The sequence below is a fragment of the Heptranchias perlo genome, chromosome 24 (genome assembly GCF_035084215.1).
Source record: "Heptranchias perlo isolate sHepPer1 chromosome 24, sHepPer1.hap1, whole genome shotgun sequence".
In the NCBI taxonomy this organism is placed as follows: domain Eukaryota; kingdom Metazoa; phylum Chordata; class Chondrichthyes; order Hexanchiformes; family Hexanchidae; genus Heptranchias; species Heptranchias perlo.
In genome coordinates, this window is record NC_090348.1 from 39,607,091 (window position 1) to 39,628,487 (window position 21,397).

The 21,397-nt window shown below is 43.6% G+C and overlaps 1 protein-coding gene across 3 annotated transcripts in view; it reads left to right on the forward strand.

Annotated features, from left to right (window-relative positions):
- celf2 (cugbp, Elav-like family member 2) overlaps positions 1–21,397 on the forward strand; it is a 472,545-nt gene that overhangs the window by 106,975 nt on the left and 344,173 nt on the right. Inside the window, exon 1 of one of the 3 annotated variants that reach the window (XM_068005132.1) lies at positions 15,984–16,075. The exons of the other annotated variants lie outside the window; for them this stretch is intronic. The gene's annotated coding sequence lies outside the window, so the exon portion shown is untranslated. Of the gene's footprint in view, positions 1–15,983; positions 16,076–21,397 lie in introns of those variants that run through there. 3 annotated transcript variants of the gene reach the window in all.

Here is a 21,397-nt window from a genome sequence, read left to right on the forward strand (position 1 = left end):
CTAATTTTCATTGGAATTTGACTCTCTGACCAAACATTTAGGCATCTGACCCTGAAAGACAATTTAAAAAAAAACACCTTAGAGAAAAAAATCTCGGTGAGGTGGGGTGGGGGAGGGGGGAGAATTTCTGCGAGGTTTCTCCCACCGTAAGTGGCTGCTTACGCTGTTTTTCCAGGGTTTCTGCCAAGCTTGCACTGGCCGATCGGGAGCGTCCCCATGGAATTTCCAGGCGTGTGTTTTTAAACACAATACGCGAGCGAGAGAGAGAATCTCAGTGCTGCTGGACCAGAACTTGTGTGGTCTCAAGAGTTCGGTCATTTGGAAAAGATCCTCCTTGTTCGACAGCTTTTGGGGAGCTTCCTGGCTTTTAACCCCAGTTCTTAAAGCACTGACCGCGTCATCAGAGCTGCAGGCATCCCAGTCCAACCATGGATCCCCTTCATCGAACATCACTGAATGTCATTGGCAGCCATTATTATATTGAATGTGTTACATGTATAATCACACACACATATTTTAAAAATTTGCTATGTATGTCACACACTCCTTATTTGGATATCACCATCCTGTCATGCCTGTAGGTGGCATCTCAACAGGATTTTCCCATTATAACACTACCTGTCACAGTCACACCTGCAACTGCATATTATACCACTAGATGGAGCTTCAGGTGCTCCAGAAGCTGAAGATCCCCATAGCTATACCTGCAGCATCACTAATGCACTCTGTGCTGACTTTCCAAGACTAAAAAGGTTGATTTTTGAGCAGGTTTTTGAAGAAGATGAGAGAGGTATCAAGGCAGAGGGATATGGGAAAAACGTTCCAAAATGTGCGGAAGATGAAGTGGAGAGGGGAAGCAAAGGAGGACAGAGTTGAAAAATCAGAGGTCGCGCGCAGGAATTTAAGGCTGAAGGAGGTGGAAGAGGAGATTGATTAAGTTGGGCAAGAGGCCCGCTTGCTCCATTGGGAACAGAAGTTGCAAAGGGAAATACTTTTGTTGGGTGCTCCTGGGCCTTCTGTCTTCTATTGATTTTCTGGGTCCTTACAGATACGAGCCACCCACCCCGAGTGTGAAAATGACCCCATCCCTGCAATTTGGGCTGGGATCTGGGCCTCTCTGCTCAGACAGACTTGGCTGCTGCTCCGCCACTCTTCCACTGGCGGAATGGCCCTATCAGAATTTGAAATGACACCTTGGCTCAGCTGGTAGCACACTCACCCCTGGGTCAGGAGGTTGTAGGTTCGAGCTGCACATAATCTGGGCTGACACTCTATATAATTCAGAGGGAGTCCTACATTCCCGCAGCCACCATCTTACAGTTGAGACGTTAAACCGCGGTCCAGTCTGCCTGTTCAGGTGGACATAAAAGATCCCTTGACACGACTTGAAGCAGAGAAGAGAGTTCTCCCAATGCCCTGGCCAACATTTCTCTCTCAACCAACACCACCAAAAACTCATTTACTGTTCATTCACCTCACTTGCTATTTGCGAGGTCCTCTCTGCTGTATTTGCCACGTAGCAACAATGGCTGCAACTCAAAAGTAATTCATTGAATGTGAAGTCCTTTGGTACACCCAGAGGATGTGATAAGATGCTATGCAAATGCAAAATCTTTTATTATGTAGCGATCAGAATTGAACTCAGTATTGACAGCTGCCTCGTTGGCCATCTGAGCAGTGATGACATTTATTAGCTTTATGCTGTTGTTATTCATAGTTCTGTAAAATATTCTTCTTTGCATTTCCAGTCATCTTAACATGGGCAACCCTGAATTTCCCTCCTGCACCTTCCTACATTATCTCCTGCATTAGGCACCGCATACTTTTGTCGATGTGAATTAAAACTGCTTTGTGCATTGTTGCATCAGGGTCATCTTTAGAGTTGATGCCAGAAGCTGTTTGCATTCTCTGGGAAAATTCTTTTTAATAAAACTAGAATACCATTGTTCATAGCAGAAGGTAATTGGATTGAAGTCCCAGCTGTTCACAGCCTCTATCAATGGCCTTGGACAATGAGAGCCTGGACAGAGTATGACAGTTAGAATTGATTTCTTTAGGTAAGAGGTGTTTGTGGTTTTGCTGATGATTACTGAAGATTGACATTACAGGCCCTGACCGCTGTTAAGACGCTATTCATCAGTGACCAGAATGAATAAATATTATAGAAAGTGACATTAGGTTTTGTGCAGAACCAGATTAACTCAGAATGCTCAGAGAAGGTACATCTAATTTTGAGTGACTGGAAAATAAAAGAAATAACTTTTGCAATCATTTTTAATCAATTTCATATTAAAATATGAAAATGTGGGAAATACTCAGCAAGTCAGGCAGCATCTGTGGAGAAAGAAACAGAGTTAGCATTTCCGGTCAGTGACCTTTCGTAGGGTCATTGACCTGTAACGTTAACTCTGTTCCTTTCTTCACGGACGCTGCCCGACTTGGTGAGTATTTCCCGCATTTTCTGGTTTTATTTCAGATTTCCAGCATCCGCAGTATTTTGCTTTTCATACTAAAGTATATCTGATTGGTTCAAACTGTTGTCTGGTGGTGACTTTGAACCAAACCGCTGGAACACTATTGGACTGATATATGTGTATATATATATATATATATATATATATATAATGTATACGAAGGAGGATTCAAGCCAACAGTGTGATTAAGAGCTTTTGTTTGTCATCAACTACACCATTGTTACTAAGTTTATGTTGGGGGCTACAATGCTCCAGGATCGTTCACAAGAAATGCTTCAACATCCTGCACTGGTGGGACCTGGGTCTCTGATCGCGGTTTGCCCACCTGTTCAAATGTGCAATCCTGAGCAGATCCCGAGTAGAAGCCAGTAGATTCCCACAGGAAAGGGATTGAATTGATGCCTTTGCTGGAACTATCAGTTGTGTTGTTTTAATGAAGCTCTTTTGCCTGCACTTGCAGTAAGCAGTGGAAACCCTACTGAGTTTGTCCCTCCCTGGCCCAAAGATACTGTTAATTGTATGGGGCCCCTAGTGCTACCCTGGTTGAGATCAGCTCACTTAAGACAGACCAGGGATCAAACCTGCTCCTTAAGGGGTCATAGTCTCAAGATAAGAGGTCGGCCATTTCAGACCAAGATGAGGATAAATTTCTTGACTCAGAGGGTTGTGAATCTTTGGAATTCTCTACCTCAGAGGGCTGTGGATGCTCAGTCGTTGAGTATATTCAAGATTATGATCAATAGATTTTTAGACACTAAGGGAACAAGGGATTATGGGGACAGGGCAGGAAAGTGGAGTTAAGATAGAAGATCAGCCATGATCTTATTGAATGGCGGAGCAGGCTCAAGGGGCTGAATGGCCTACTCCTGCTCTCATTTCTTATGTTCTTAACTATCTGAATGGATTTCCCTACATTACAACAGTGACTAAAATTCAAAATACTTCTTTGGCTGTGAAGCGCTTAGGGGAGTTCTGAGGTCCTGAAAGGTGCTATATAAATGCAAGTTCTTTCAATCTTAGCTTACTAAGCAATGTATGTGCCCACTGGTCCATCTGAGCTCTAGGGCAATGTTCAAGATGCAGATAATTGGAGGAGATCTTTCTCTGTTATTGTTCATGCTTTTAGGTCCAGCTTTGTTTCCTTGGGTCTTGTATAGGATTAATGTATTAAAGGTCGATGATTAGTTTGCCAGTCATTGCCTTATTTTGATCCAAGCTCGTGTATTTCCTCATATATTGCTTTAAAATGCTACCCATATTTTGGGATTCAGGAGTTGCTTATTTTTCAAAAATGATATAGCTCTATATATATTATATATTATAGTTATTTATAGCTATGCCTTTTACAAGACTTCAAAAATGCCCTCTGTGACTGCTTTCTGTCAGAGATTGCTTTTAGTGATGGACATAATACATGTCTCCATATGAAACCATTACAATATTAAATTGCAACAGGAGTTTACCCACAGCTGTGAAAACTTTGGATTTTCCCGGTAGCCTTTTGAACTGTAGCGAATCAAATTATAGATCCTTTGAAGCACAATGGATGGGTTAATTTGTGTTTTTAAATGTATATGGTTGTTTAGGACCAAGCTATTTGTATTGCCTGCTAGAAAATGCAAAGCCCATCTGGGTGATGGAAATAGTTAATGTGGATCACTGGGCTGCCAATCGCCTCTACTTACAATCAATTGCAGTTGTAATTGTTCCAAGAGTAAATCAAGACAAACATGCCACCTCTGTTCAGTGGCTGCCATTTGTTTGGAAATAACCAGGCGGATATCTATAATGGCAGTTCCACCAGGCAGTCTTGTGACTTGCACAGTTTTTCTTTGTATTGAATGCAGGCAAATACCTTCAGTCAGGTATACTAGAGGCTGCCCTTATTACCTTTATTGACATTTGTCATGATTGACAGTTTGGTAACCAGAAACTACCTAATAACTGGATAAATATAACAAGCTTTCCCCAGTTCTTTAGCTCAGTTTGCACCTGTGCAGGTAGCTGTGGTAAGGCAGAGCTCCATGAGTGCAATGGATGCTCTTATATAAAAATCTTTTAATTTGGTTTGAGAAGAAGCAATGACAATAATTAAGGACAGCTTGTAACTTTTTTTGATCTGCTGATGTTTGCTTGCTTCTGTATAATTGTACTTTCTAATAAGCACAAATTAGTAGCTGTTAGCCTGAGGTGCACAATCTGTCAGTGAACTCTTTTCCACAGGCTCTGAGGGATATGGAATACACACTCTAGGTTATATTATTTGCATCTATACCCCAATAGTTAAGGGTTCCTTATTTGCTCTGTGGCAATACTATCCCAGATATTTTGCCTGTAAGATCAAGCTTCTGTTCATAATGCTGATCTGCCGATGAAAGCTGACTTTTAGGTTGATTACAAGTAGAAAATATTGCGTAGTAGGGAAAATTGTAAAAATAACAGCTAAAAGCTCCAGCTTCCCTATCAATAAACTTCAATATCCACCTAAATTTAATTTTATGCCATAATTTTTTTGTTCAGATTCGCAGATGGAACCCCGTTCCTATGACAGTCTAGGGGTGGAGATGATTTCTGGCTCAGTATAGTCACAGTGATTATTTGTATTGTTGTATGATTGCAAGGTCAATTCAGATAGAGAAGACCCTTTGGCCCATTTGAGTTCATCCATCTACAATACCCTTGTCTTCCCACTACAGCTTTTCAACATTCACAGGAATAGTCATAGGAACAGAAGGAGGCCATTCAGCCCCTTGAGCCTGTTCCGCCAATCAGTTAGATCATGGCTGATCTGTATCTTAATCCCATTTACCCACCTTGGTTCCATGTCCCTTAATACCCTTGCCTAACAAAAATCTATCAAATCTAGTCAGAGAGGACCTGGGTTCAACGTCTGAAGAAGGGCAGTCTCTCAGCACCACACTAGAGTGTTAGCCTATATATATGTGCTCAAATCCACAATCTTTTGATGAAGGTGAGAGTGCTAACAACCAAGATGCTCTTTTTTGTCCCACTTTCCTCCCAACGGAAGACATTTTCCACTGAAATTTTTTTTTGTGTTGTCACTTTGGACAATATGGTGGATAATGGCAGGGTGGATTTTCAAAAATAAACCTGTCTCCACCATCTTAACATCCAAAATTTCTGATGATCTTGTCAAAAAGTTGATTTGAAAAGCTGGGGACGGGCTATTGGGATGAATGTACGAATAATACAGTGTGAGGCTGAGCAACATTAAACTAATTGCAGCACTCACCAGGGAACCCAAGAGGCAACAGAAAGATAAGCCTCAGTTCAGAAGGTAGTTGTGCGGTATTCTTGTCCTTTGAATTCTCACTGTAATAAGACGTAAAATTCAAAGAATTGACTGCTGTGATTTATTGCGTACCAGATTTTAAAGGCTGCACCAGTGTTCGCAGCACAGCTATGATTATGATTAATGTGATTTAATGACTCGCATTCTTTACAGAATAAAACAAAATTGTGGTACTGAACATCTTCTGACAGCCACTTTCAGTCGGATCTATTATGCAGGACTTGTGTAAAGTACACACAGATAAAGTCGGATCTTATCTGAGTTTTTTTTGGCCTCACATTAGATTTGCTTTATGTCCCTCTCCGCACCATTTTCAACTGACAGAGCTGTTTCGTGCTCACCGTTACTGTTGTTGATTCGGTAGCCCTGTAAGAAAGCAGCTCCTCTCTGCACCCTAACTTGTCCCCTCCGACCCCACCCCCTCCCATACCCTCCGTGGCCTGGCTGAGATCAGAAACTCATCATAGGGGCAGGAATAGACCATTCAGCCCATTGAGCCTGTTCTGCCATTTTTGTGAGCCAAAGGAACTCTCTTTCAACCCAATTCCCTGCATTTTCTCCATTTGATCGGGGTTTGGTGGGGAGGAGATAAATCAAGTATAAACCCACAAGCTGCCACTCAGCACATTGCAAGTTCTGTGGCACTAGACCACGTGAGAGCTGTCTATAACGCAGAAATCTTTTGTGGCCAACTAAATGGTTGTTTTAATGCATCAAACTGTTGCTGAGAGGAATGCATCATCACTGAAGATAGAATCCTGCTACATTAACCATAATATCACTAGGCATTGACGTGATGATACAGATTCACATGCCTCTATCACTGTAACTCTTCTTGCTCCCGCCACTGCTGCCCCACTAATTTTTTTTTCAAGAGTTATTTCCACCTTCTTAGAAAAAAGGCAACATTTTCCCAAGACCTGAGTGGGAGCCTGACAATCTGAACAGTGCCCACTGCCCAAGCTTTCCATTTGTCTCATTTGCTGTCTGCGGGACCTTGCTTTGTGCAAAATGGCTGCTGCATTTGCCCACCTAGCAACACTCACTGCACTTCAAAGCAATTCACTGCAAGCTTTGAGTCGTTTCCGAGAGATGTGTCAAGGCGCTATAAACAGCATGTCTTTCTCTTTTTGTTAAAGCAGTCACTAGCAGGTAGGTCTACCTCCATTCCAAGAGCAACTAGCCTCGAATTCGAAGCATGCGTGGGTGAAGAATCATGCTGTGACCGCTGCGTTCAGCTTCTGGTAGTGGGCTAAGTGAATAATCTAAATTGGGGTGGAAACTGTACAACTCACCTTGGTTTCAAGGACAGATAGGTGTGACACACAACCTCCTGCAGCTAAGGCCTCCGTCTCGGGCGTGAGCAATGTGTGGTGAGACCCAACCGACAATTCCTTCTTCTCTGTGCCGAGGTATTTGGCCTGAGCTAAGTGCTTCCCCAGAAAGCAGGAGCCGGCAATATGGAATTTTTTTTTAAAAATTCATTCATGGGATGTGGGCATCGCTGGCAAGGCCAGCATTTATTGCCCATCACTTGAGAAAGTCATGGTGAGCCACCTTCTTGAACCGCTACAGTCTGTTTGGTGAAGGTTCTTGTTCTTCTAGGTGGTAGAGGTTGCAGGTTTGGGAGGTGCTGCCTAAGAAGCCTTGGCGAGTTGCTGCAGTGCATCCTGTGGATGGCACAAACTGCAGCCACGGTGCACCGGTGGTGAAGGGAGTGAATGTTCAGGGTGGTGGATGGGGTGCAAATCAAGCGGGCTGCTTTGTCCTGGATGGTGTCGAGCTTCTTGAGTGTTGTTGGAGCTGCACTCATGCAGGCAAGTGGAGAGTATTCCATCACACTCCTGACTTATGCCTTGTAGATGGTGGAAAGGCTTTGGGGAGTCAGGAAATGAGTCACTCGCCACAGAATACCCAGCCTCTGACCTGCTCTTCTAGCCACAGTATTTATGTGGCTGGTCCAGTTAAGTTTCTGGTCAATGGTGACTCCCAGGATGTTGATGGTGGGGGATTCGGCAAAGGTAATGCTGTTGAATGTTATGGGGAGGTGGTTAGACTCTCTCTTGTTGGAGATGGTCATTGCCTGGCACTTGTCTGGCGTGAATGTTACTTGCCACTTATCAGCTCAAACCTGGATGTTGTCCAGGTCTTGCTGCATGCGGGCACGGACTCTTTCATTATCTGAGGGGTTGCGAGTGGAACTGAACACAGGTGAAACATGGGTGAATCCAAGCCACAATGCCATAGTATATCAGCGAGCAGCAAAGCTGCAAGTGTCATTTTCCCAATTCGAACTGGTTCCCTGCCCTCCGATATGCTGCACCGTGGGAATCAAGGACTGTTACAGAATAGGAATCTTGAGTAAAATTGGATTCATTGCGGTGATTCCCAGTGCATCTCCCCCGCCCCCCCCCCCCCCGCCTTTCAGAGTGCATGTATAGAGCATAGGTTTTCAAACTGGGGTTCTTGGGTCATAGGAGAATATCCCAAGGGGTCCCCAAGAGCATCAGTTTTCTAGCCAACAGTCAAAGTTTTTCACTGTCGGGTGACTTACGATAGCCTTATGTCTGTTGCTGTACACTTCGGAAAAAATGTCTTTTGCAATAATAGCACCATTTTCCTTTCAGTAGTTGCCACAGCCTTTTGGAAATTTATACCATCAAGAATGTGACAATATTGGCAGGTGATCCCCACCAAAAACTCTGCAGGTATAGAGTACAAGGCCACCAGCTCTTCCACAAGCTTCAGCCTGAATAACTACCGACCCTTAATTTCCACCACAGCATGTATGGTGGGAACCATCTCCTCAAGAATTGTATTGGACAAAGTAAGGTTTTGTTTAAATTTGGAGACCTAGGTGAAGCCCATAGTGCAGGTTCAAAAGGGTAGGACAGAAAACTAAGTAAACCAATAAGTACAGGTTAGATGATACCCAGACAGGGCAAAGAGATTGGTGGGGAGGGGGAGAAAGGGAGACAGTTTTTTTTTAAAAAAAGGTCAAAAAACCACCTCAGGGGAGGTTCCTCATATGATTTAGCAGTTTTTATGAAAGACTTTATTAGAGCTTTCTATCATGGGAGCAGCCAACCAAATCTGGCAATGTGCTATTTTCTTTGAAAATTTTCCACACCATTCCCCTAATGGATCAGTGAGTTCAGGCAGTGAGTAGTTGAGTTCTCGGGTCTCATGTTCGATCACCAGCCTGTGCTGAGTTAGCTGATCCCATTTGGAGCCATGCTAGGTGTCACATTTTGCCTCAGCACCCTCCGAAATAGTGAGGGGAAAATCTACCAGGATTCCCACTTTGATTGTTATCGGTCACCCCACTAAAAATAGATTTGGGGTGAGAACACTCACCTTTAAAGGTCAGGAATCTTACAACACCAGGTTATAGTCCAACAGTTTTATTTGAAAATCACAAGCTTTCGGAGGCTATCTCCTTCGTCAGGTGAGTGTGGGATTCCTTGAAGGTTACCGCATATATATTCAGAGAACAATGCCTGGTGATTCCAGATAATCTTTCCAACTGCCCATTGTCAAGGCAATCAGACAGAGACACATTACATACAGGACTACTGAATATACAAACGGTCTGAACCCAAAGACAGAGAGAGAGAGAGAGAGAAACATCCGAAAGGAAGAGAAAGAGAGAGAATGACCAGTTGTATTAAAAACAGATAACTCTTTTTTCGCTGGTGGGGTTACGTGTAGCGTGACATGAACCCAAGATCCCGGTTGAGGCCAGTCCTCATGGGTGCGGAACTTGGCTATCAATTTCTGCTCGACGATTTTGCGTTGTCGTGTGTCTCGAAGGCCACCTTGGAGAACGCTTACCCGAAGATCGGTGGCTGAATGTCCTTGACTGCTAAAGTGTTCCCCGACTGGGAGGGAACCCTCCTGTCTGGCAATTGTTGCGCGGCGTCTGTTCATCTGTTGTCGCAGTGTCTGCATGGTCTCGCCAGTGTACCGTGATCCTTTCCTGCAACGTATCAGGTAGACAACGTTGGCCGAGTCACAGGAGTATGTACCTGGTGGGTGGTGTCCTCTCGTGTGATGGTGGTATCCGTGTCGATGATCTGGCATGTCTTGCAGAGGTTGCCGTGGCAGGGTTGTGTGATGTCGTGGACGCTGTTCTCCTGAAAGCTAGGTAATTTGCTGCGAACGATGGTCTGTTTGAGGTTGGGTGGCTGTTTGAAGGCGAGTAGTGGAGGCGTGGGGATGGCCTTAGCGAGGTGTTCGTCGTCATCGATGACATGTTGAAGGCTGCGGAGAACATGGCGTAGTTTCTCTGTTCCGGGGAAGTACTGGACGACGAAGGGTACTCTGTTGGTTGAGTCCCGTGTTTGTCTTCTGAGGAGGTCTATGCGATTTTTCGCTGTGGCCCGTCGGAACTGTCGATCGACGAGTCGAGCATCATATCCCGTTCTTACGAGGGCGTCTTTCAGCGTCTGTAGGTGTCCATCGCGTTCCTCCTCGTCTGAGCAGATCCTGTGTATTCGCAGGGCCTGTCCATAGGGGATGGCCTCTTTGACGTGGTTAGGGTGGAAGCTGGAAAAGTGGAGTATCGTGAGGTTGTCCGTGGGCTTGCGGTAGAGTGAGGTGCTGAGGTGCCCGTCTTTGATGGAGATTCGTGTGTCCAAGAAAGAAACCGATTCTGAGGAGTAGTCCATGATGAGTTTGATGGTGGGATGGAACTTGTTGATGTTATCGTGTAGTCTCTTCAGTGATTCTTCGCCGTGGGTCCATAGGAAGAAAATGTCATCGATGTATCTGGTGTATAGCGTTGGTTGGAGGTCCTGTGCAGTGAAGAAGTCGTGCTCGAACAACAGTGAGTTGTGGCCATTTCTGCAACGTACAAAGACTGGAACTTAACAGCTAGGTGTTAAGCGATAACTAGGTGGTAAATTGTAGGTAACCAATACCTGGCAAACAATACCTTGCATTCTGAATTAGAGGGATGTCAACTGACGCCAATCTTCTAATTCCCATTGATCTGCAGATCCATAACACCTATGCTTTTTACACTTTGCACACTTTTAACTCCAGACCAACTGTGCAAGAACAAGTGGAGTCCAGCAAGGCAGTTACTTGAAAGAAAAGTGGGGAAAATTAGCAAGGGGAAATACAAAGGTTTTCCACACATAACTACATCAATAAATCTTCATTGACCGAACAACGGTGGTAAGATGATTATAACCAGACTTCCTGTTCACCATAGGAAGTGCTTTCAACAGAGACTTCCTGTACTGTGCTTCAGATGGTACTTAAACGAGGAGAGTACAACAGCTAGTGCCTGTATTTCTGGAGTCTGGCTGAGCTGAGTGCTTGGCTCTGTCAGCTACAGCTTCCCATGGCTGGGTCAGCAACAGTGACTCACCACAACAATAACTGGCCTTTCAGATCACCCACAGTTTTAATTTACATTGAATTGTCCTTTCGAAAGGAATTTGAAATGTGCTTCACTAACGTCACAGGCCCAAAGTTTAGAGAATATTTAGAAACATTTTGCGGCTCTGTTAATTGGAGCCTCTAGTTATTCAGTTTTGACCACTGCAAATTCGCAAATCATGAATTAGTTTACACCTCATTAAGGCTTTGCATTTTAAGCTAAGGAAGGCACTTTTCCTTTTTGCTTCCTGTGGTAATTGTTCACACGTGGATTTTAATTCTCATTGCTATTTAATCCTGACCCTTGTTTTTTTAAAATTATTTTCTTGCTCCACTTTTAGAATCTGTTAGATGTACATGTGATGGAGGGACACGACCCAGAACTTTAATGCTCCATTTAAACTACTGCATTGCCGTTGGAAGTAGCCCTCATTCCAATAACACCACTGCAATGACACTGTCATTTCCTGACCTCCGTCAGAAGGTGGTGTTTAATATTCCTGAAGTACCAATAAACGTTTCGGAATAAGAGTTTCTCTGTACAGAAATTGTTAATGTGTTTATAGAGAAGAGGTTTACTGAATCACTTAACCGAGAGCAGAGCAATCCTCTCTCCCCTCCTTCTGTTTCCCACGGTATTAAACGCAGTGCCAGTGCAAATCCCACAGTTAAAATGAGGTTGTATGCGGGTTTTTTTTAGTCAGATCTGACCTATTTTACCGTCTAAAATAGTGTGTATTTTTTAAATGAGTCAATTTATAGTCCTGTTTGCCCGTGTCCGCATGCTTCTCTCTTGTGACATTTTGTGGATTAAAGGTTCTATATTTACACGTAGGGGATAATTTTCACATTCATCGGCGTAATCTGGCAGGACAGATCGCTCACCCATTGTGGAAATGGAAATCATGCAGCTTCTATAATGGGTGATGCCAATTTATTTCCCAGGGTGAAAATGACCTTCATAGACAGAGGTAATCCACGGGACATGATGTTCAGCAGGGGTCAGGTTGGAGGTGAGTTTGGAGGGGCGGTGGAGGGGCAGAGAGGGTGGTCAGCAGGCTGAATTATCAGGATGCAGGCTGGGATAAATGTTCTGGGATCTGGAAGTCTTTCTGCAGAACTTTGCCTCAGGAGATGAAATGGGTTGGGTAGAGTCTGTGATAAATTAGATTGTGCCTGGGCTGTGGAAGGAGCAGGCTTGATGGGCTGAATGACCTTTTCTTGTCCAAGGCTTTCTTGTATCTTTGTAAATATACAACTTTTGTCAACGCCTCTCTCATGAGTGATGCCTGAGGAAGGAGGAAGCCTCCGAAATCTTGTGAATTTAAAATAAAATTGCTGGACTATAACTTGGTGTTGTAAAATTGTTTACAAATCTCTCATGAGGAGGAGAGAGGATTATCGTATCCATTGTTCACATTTTGAGCATTTTAATGCTTTTTGCCCAGACAAAACTAATTGAAATCAGTTTTCATTGGAATGACATTGAACATTTATTAAAATTAATTCTTGGGATGTGGGCGTCGCTGGTAAGGCTGGCGTTTATTGCCCATCCCTAGTTGCCCTTGAGAAGGTGGTGGTGGGCCTTCTTATTGAATCACTGCATTGTAACAGTTTTGATACAACTCAGAGTGGCAGTTAAGTCAACCACGTTGGTGTGAGACTGGAGTCACATAGAGGCCAGACCGGATAAGGACAGCTGATTTCCTTCCCTAAAGGACATTGGTGAACCAGATGGGATTTCACATCAATCCGACAGCTTCACAGTCACTTTTACTGGTACCAGATTTTTAAAACTGAACTCAAATTCTCAAACTGCCACAGTGGGATTTGAACTAACATTCACTGGATTAATAGCCCAGTAACATAACCACTACGCTAATTCACCCCATATACGTTTATCTTTTTAATCATGGATTGAATTGTTCTCCTGGAACTGAGCTACACTCCCACAGAAACACTCAATCAGACAAACAGATGTCAGTGCTGATGTGTCTTAGCTAAAGCTGCCATTTCATTCTAATTGTCAAATGTTTCTGGATTTGCACTCTTTGTCTCTCTACGTATGTACATATTTCCTGTTAAAAGGTGCCAGTATTTGGCAGCAGTTTTTCTTCCACAGTTGCACATGATCCTTTGACTGCTCAGCTGGGAGATGCGTTGCCTGGGTCCTGGGTTGTAGCTGCACTTTTCTGAGGGGGACGGTCCCAGTTTACATCACCATTCCGTGTTGTGCCACTCCTAACCACCGCCCAGTGACTCCTGCTGGAAAGTCCGCGTGTGCGGCGATAATGGCTGAGTGCAGGATTGGGCTCGGCTATGATGCCATCACGGTGGAACAGCCTGCCGACCACACGCGCGAAGGATGGCCCTTTGGGTAAGTTGCTGGGAGCGTGGTCAGCACCTTCGGAACTGAGCCCAGCACAAGCTAGCACCTTGAGGAGGATAGGGGGAATGAGGGGAAATTGGAGAAGAGAAAATTACACCAAACAAAAATGGCACCTTTTATGTCAGAGGATTCGACAGCAGTTTTGCGCACACATATATTTCCGGTTCGACATCGTTCATTAGGTGTCAGCCTTGGCTCAGCTGGTAGCACCATTGCCTCTGAGTTAGAAGGTTCTGGGTTCAAGTCCAACTCTGGTGACTTGAGCCCATAATCTAGGCTGATACTTTCAGTTCAGAACTGAGGAAGTGCTGCACTGTTGGAAGTGCCATCTTTCCGATGAGATGTTAAACCAAGGCCCCGTCTGCCCTCTCAGGTGGATGTAAAAGATCCCACGACCACTATTTCGAAAAAGATCAGGGGAGTTCTCCCTGGTGTTTTGGAAATATTTATCCCTCAGCCAACATCCCTAAAAAAAAGAGATTATGTGGTTGTTATCTCATTGCTGTTTGTGAGACCTTGCTGTGCTCAATTTGGCTGCCGTGTTTCCTACATTACAACAGTGAGTACACTTCAAAAAGTACTTAATTGGTTGTGATGCGCTTTGGGACGTCCTGAGGTCTTGGAAGGCACTTTAGAAATGCAAGTTCTTTCTTACATGCAATGTACTTTTATTATTTTAAACTCGGCAAATATGAACAGTGTTGAGATATTGGCCTGTAGCGGGACCTGGAACAGATTCCTGGACCAGCTTTTGTTTGTAGTGCAGCCAATCGAATGTAATGTATTCCTGGAGGGAGACGAAAACTTCACATTGCTATTGAAGCCCGTGGTCGCCATGACGCAATTATTAAATCTTCCGATGATGCCACTGCACACTGATTAAAAGCACATGTGAGGGAATTCATGGGAGCACGTGGCTGCTGACAATAGAATCTATCAAGCGACAGGTAACTGGGCGCTCGTTCCATCTGCATTGCTTCAAACTCTTCCACAAGACAGCCTCTCAGACTCTCGAGTGGGCTGCGTGCTGTGTTTTCTGGCCCTCCTCCAGCTATAATCAATTGTATGTCATTAGGACCAACAGAAAATCTTTAGTAATTGGCCCGTGTACACATTGTGTTGTCACTTTGTATTGTTCTGTACAGTGTGACAAAAAACAAGCATCTGGTGAGACTGGGAATGAAAGGCAAGCTCGAAAGGAGGGAAAGAAAAGTCAAATCAATTTAATTAAAACCACGTTTTAAGTGAAAGATATGACTTGTGTTTTTTTTGCTTAATGTTATTCCCTTAACCCTTCCCCTGTCCAATTTGTAAGTTCTGGTCTATCGCTTGTAACTGTACATCAAACTCAGAATAAAAGAGTGCTTTTGATTAAACTTGATTTCCTAAGCATTCCCCCCACCCAAATTTTCTCCCTTTTTTCCCATTTCGAAGATTTTAGCCACCATCTGCCACCTCACACAAATGGTCATTTCTTATGCTTAAGCCTCACTGATGGGGCTATTCGACTGTGAAGGGTATCACAGTCAAGCTTGATTTTGACCTTATTCGAATTCTCCCGTGTACATTTCCACCAGTCAGCGATCATGGCATGATAGAATATTACAGTACGGGAGGCCATTCTTCCCATTAAGCCTGTGCTGGCTTTCTGAAAGAGCTATCCACTTAGTCCCAATTCCCTGCCCTTTCTCCATACCCTTTCAAATGTTTCTTTTACAGATACACATCCACTTCTCTTTTAAAAGCTAATATCGATTCTTGGGCATTCCTCATCCGAACAACCCTCTATGTTTTAAAAAAAATTCTTCTATGCCCTCTGTTTGTTTTTTTGGTGATCTTAAATTTATGCCCTCTAGTTACTGACTCACCATCCAGCAGAAAGCTTTTCTCTACATACCTTATCAAAACCTCTCTTAATTTTAAACACCTGTATCAGATTTCCTTTTAGCCTGAGGGCAATGGGTGGCTATAGAGCTATAGGTGGCTACAGATCATTTATTGTTCCTTCCAGTTAATGTACTCTGTAATGCAGGCCAAACCATGCCCCCCCCCCACCTTCATTTCTGGTTAGTGGGCCTTATATTACTTATCGCACAACAGTGTCTGTGTTTAAAATACATAAAACTGAAGTACCCCTCTTAATGGCTCAGTTAGTTTATTTACGCAACTCTCTCCAACTCAAAAGTTCACGTGTACTCCTGACAGAGGAAGAAATCCTCACAGGTTCAAGAAGGCAGGCTAGGGTGGAGGGAAAATGATGTTCTATTAACAAATAGTTTATTCTGAAAAGATTCGTGGTGGGACGCAGCAGCTGGTGGGGGGAAATGATGTTTTACTAACGAATGATTTATTCTGAAAAGATTCATGGCGGGACGCAGCAGGTTGAGGAGAGGTTGCCTGGTTTCGAAATGGGGCCTAGTCTGTCGTTGCCATGCGGTTGCCTATGCAGAGAGCCCTGGGTTTAATCGAACGTGAAGCATTCCTTTGACAGGTCGAATGGATTAATCCCCTGTAAGTACCTCAGCTCTCCTATGTCAGAAGACTGACGGTCGTTCTTTTTTTAAAAAGATAACAGTTCATCTCAAGTCAACTTGACCAAATAAATAATTGTTTTGCTGTTTGCTGGAATGTTGGTCCCTGAGATTGAGTTTGGAAGGAATTTGTCATTCACACAAATAATAAAATAGTGGAGGAGACGTGTTAATCTGACATGCTTTAAAGGCTTTTCTTCTGGCCGTTTGTAATGTTCTTACCTTGCTTCTCTCCTGAGAGTGATGACTCGGGCTGGGGTGTAGTTCCACAAGACAGGGTTGTACTGCAGTACCTCACTTAAACTGCCATTCTTCATTTGTGAGCCCGGACAGACGGTGGGTGTCAGTAGGCGATTGGATGGTCACAGCCAAGCCTTATGCTGTCTTCAGCCACATCGACACACTTCCCAAAACGGGGTCACCGGGTAGTGATCAGGAGCTGGTTCCTTAAAATTTGTTCCCCCTCCTCAGCCCAAATGCAGCTCCCAAAATGGTGCCTGAAACCCTTTTATAACTACTGTGATATTTGGTCCAAATCATGAACACCTTTCGATTTTTACGCAGCAAAAGTTATTAGTGGAAAAAGAATCAACATAGATTCCCCCCCTCCGCCCCCACCAAGTCCATGTTAGCAGAACAGTGAGCAAAACAGTGTCTAGCCTCCTTCCAAAAGAAGAGGAATAAGTCCCTGTGATCGCTGCAGACTGAATAACCATGTAAACAATGCCTATCCTAGTCTTTTTCTTTATCATATCGACTGATAATTGCCCATGTGCTCCATCTCCCATTAAAAGGCTTCCTTTTACATGCACCTTATCTGAAATATTTCAAAGTGCTTCATGTACTTAAAACCTACCTCTTGACCGAGTTATTGTCCACCTGTCCTTAAATCTCCTAATGTGGCTTGGTGTCAAATTTTGTTTGGTAACGCTCCTGTGAAGTGCCTTGGGATGTTTTAATACGTTACAGGCGCTATATAAATGCAAGTTGTTGTTGTTGAATTTCTTTAAAGGTCAGTGACCGCTGTTATGTAGGAAAACACAGCACACAGCAAGGTTCCACAAACAGCAATGAATGACCGGCCAGTTGATTTGTTTTTGCTTAAGGGAGAAATGTTGACCAGGACACCTCCCTGCCCTTCTTCAACTATTGTCGTTGGTTCATTAACATCCACCTGAACCATTGGAACAGGCAGAGAGGGCATTAGTTTAACATCTCTTTGGAAGGATTGAACCTCTGACAATGTAGCACTCCCTCAGTACTGCACTGAAGTGTCAGCCTAGATGATGTGCTCCAGTCCAAGAATGGGGCTTGAACCCACAACATTGTGACTCAGATGTGAGAGTGGCACCAACAGAGCCAAGCTGTCACTTTGCATTGCTGCAGTTATCCTGTGCATAAAGGGAAAGTACTATTGATTTTTTTTTTCTAGTTCTTTATGAAAGTTTAATAATTGAAAGACTGAATCGCATCTCAAAGTCAAACAAAAATGAAAAACTAATGCTACAAGCAGCAATTAAAGTGCAATAATGGTGTTTTTTTCTCCCAGGAGCTATTTTTCAAATGGAAAATTATGAGGTAATGTCTAAGTGTTTGAGAGTTTACTAATCCACTATCTGGTAGGGGTTGAGGCCTTGAGTTTCCAACCCCTCAGAAGCCTGTTTCCTTTCTTCTCATTTGACTTCTAAAGAAAATAAGAAAATGTCAAGGATGAGAAAAAGCCACATGATTCACTGAAGCTCGTCATTTCAGTGCTCCAGCTAGCGCCAACTACATTTTTAATTCCCCTAATGTATTTGGATCAATTACACTGCCTGGTAGATTATTCCAGACTTTTATTACGCTTTGAGTGAAGAATATAGGAATATTCAGCCCCTCAAACCTGTTCCGCCATTCAATTAGATCACGGCTGATCTGTACCTCAACTCCATTTGCCTGACTTTGCTCCATATCCCTTGATACGCTCACAAAAATGGATCGATCCCCGTCTTAAAAGCTCCAATGGCTGCTACGTTTACCTGCATAGCATCCACGGCTTTCAGGGGGAGAGAGTTCCACATCACCAGTAGCCTTTGTGTGAAAAAGTACTTCCTGATTTCGCTCCTAAATGTCCTAGCTCTAATTTTAAGATTATGCCCTCTTGATTTGGATTCCCCCACCAGAGGAAAGAGTTTCTCTGAATGTACTTTATCAAATACCTTTATCATTTTAAACACCTCGATTAGATCACCTCTCAACCTTCTAAAGTCAAGGGAATAAAAACCAAAGTAATCCAACTTGTTTTCATAATTTAACCCTTTAAGCCCAAGTATCATTCTGGTGAATCTGCGCTGTATCCCCTCCAAGGCCAATATATCTTTCATGAGGTTCGGTGCCCAAAACTGAACGCAGTACTCCAGACAGGGTTTGACCAAGGCTCAGTACAACCAAAGCATCACTTGCTCATGTTTATATTCCAACCCCCGGTTGATTGAAGTTAGTGGAAAACAAAGCAGATCGTCGATTTGCTTTCGCTTGCCTTGCCCAAGACAAATTTATGCCCCATAGTGTCCTCTTCATTTACTAGAGAAAATTAGGGGAGTGACACATATACGTGTACAATAGTGACACTAAGAGCTTCTCTTACTCAAATTTTTTTTAAACCTCCATTAACACCTTTTTCTAGATTAATTTGTCCATTATTGTGATTATGCCATCGGACAGTTTTTGGGCATGACGTTATATCCGTGGGAAAATGGGGATCTCTTTGTGTGGCTAAATACAGGAGAGTCCCATCACAAGTCGTCCATTTATAATATGTTAACAATGATTAGTGTATTCCTCTTCGCATCTCTCAGACTCTGCCACGAGCAATTGATTTGCCAGCTGTATTTGTGTTTGGTACCATTTGACCCTTGGGCCTCCCCATATAATTAATGAACTCTTCGTCGCCCATTGCCAGAAGCAGATTGAAGAAAAAGCATCGTGTTCACTGTCTATCTCCTTCAGGGATCTGCACTGACTGACAAGCACTGCATTCACGTTTCATCACATGACCCTTCCTATCAGGGCCTGGTAATCACTACTAGCAGGGCTGGGTTTTGAACATTTTCTCAGTCATTCAAAAAAAATTAAGTTCTCACTTCCCAAAGTACTGGACTTTCGTCAGTCCAGATTTCCCTGAGCAGACGGCCTCCTTTTCATTTAATCACATTGTAGCATAGATTTCTTCTGCCAGCTATTATAAAGAAAATAAACGTTTTATTGCCTTCAGTAAAATAGCAAGGGCATTTCATACTAAGAGCCACCATGTTCAGTGCTAATAGCAGAGGGCACGATTTCAACCAGCTAGTGTTTATTGTCTCGTGCGTTCACACTAAAAGAGAACCTACCTATGATGAACCTACCTAAGTAACCTTTAGTCACTCATCCTGCTGGCTCATTGGATAGATGCATTTCCCATCGTGATACTAAGCCATGCGGAGTAGCAAGGTCAAAGTACGGATACTGAGGGTACTACAATGGCTGATTTTTTCCTTCCGTGGCTACGGAGAGAAAAAAGGATCAGCCAGGACTCCCACTGAGCAGTGACCCCTGCAGGAAAGTCGGTGTGTCTGGTTGGCTTGTAGGGACAGGTGAAGAAACAGGCTTGATCATAATGTTCCCCACATTAAGTCTGCGGAGGCTGTAGAATGGGCACTTGGTGAGTACCAGAGGGATGCCTGCAGGTTTGCCATCAGTCATTGATTCAGGAGAGAGGAAAGTTGAGGGAAAGTCTTGTGACAACAATTTCTCTGTTGTGATTACACACTTTATAATGTTGCTTCGGTGAATAAATATTTTCTTCTCTCGGGCTCCCTGTTCCAGTGTGTACTGCTCGTCAGCCAGGAGAGTAGGCAGGTGACCTGCTTCCAGACCCCTACCAAGGCTGCTATACAATCAACCATTCTAGAAGGTGGACAAGAACAGCCTGGCATGACAGTCTTCCAACTATTCCCGTCACCCTGTGGGAAAACTATTCACATGGCCTTTTCCTGATAGTACAGCGTCTCTCTCTCTCTCATACACACACACACACTCTCTTTTTCTCTCTCTTGCTTTCTCTTTCTTGCTCTGTCCCTCTTGCTCGCTTTCTCTCTAATCTTCTCTCTCTCTGTCTCTCTTGCTCTCTTTCTCTCTAATCCTCTCCCTCTTGCTCTCTCTATCTCTCTTTCTCTCGTACTCTCTTTATCTTGCTTCATATACTTTCTTCACTAAACATTAGTGACCAATGCACTCCTGAGTTTATAGTCTCTGCAATAGTGGGTTGTATCAGCCTTTGATGTCACACATGCCTATTCCATCACATCATCTATCCAGGGTCATTTTTGCCTGCCTCTTGATCTATAACCATCAACGCTTCCAGACAGCAACAACCCCAAGAACTTTCCGTGTGACTCTCTCGCTGTGCTTGAGGAACTCCTCCCAATGGCACAGCTCACATAGCAAATATTAAATGTCATGTGTCAAAGCATCCCACTCGCCTGATTTAGGAGTTGCTATCCAAGAATGAGTAACCTTTACGATCTGGTAGAGTTGCAGGAATGTTTCTAATGCCAGTTAATGTTTTGTTTGTTTTATTTTTCAAATAACATTACTTTTATCTGCCTGTTTTCTTCCCTCCTCTCCATGAAAGTGTTAACTCCTCAATGGGGTCTGTCTCCATGGTGCTGGCTACTCTTCAGCACCTCACTAAATGCCCCTTCTTCACCTGTGAGGTTAGAAATTGAGTGCCAGAAGGCTTATTCACCCAAGTAAGGCACTCCAGCCAAGTCCAATCCTGTCCTCTCCCAATGCTCGTCCATGTGTAAGTTCCACAAGAATCCTAATCGGGAACGCTGGCTGATTCTCTCCTCGCAGCCCAGGGACACTGAAACCAATCATAATAATCCCACTGCCACTTTGACATATCAGTTAACTCAGCAACAGACCAAAAATCGAACCGGGGACCTTCCTGGTCTGTACAGCTCAGCTGCAACCAGAACCAGTGAAAGTTACTTTTTTAACATACAAAATGTGTAATTTAATTTTTATGCATTTGCAATGATGAAAGGATGGGACAGGGTGGATAGAAACAAACTGTTTCCAGTAGTTGAGGGGTCAAGAATGAGGAGCCATAGATACAAGATTAAATGTAAGAGATTTAGAACAGAGGGTTGTGAGGCTGTAGAATTCACTTCCAGAGTTAGTGATTGAGGCAGAAACGATGTCAACATTCAAGATTAGATTGGCTAGGTGGTTATGGGAACAGGGTAGGTAAATGTTATATTTGCTCGTGTGGAGG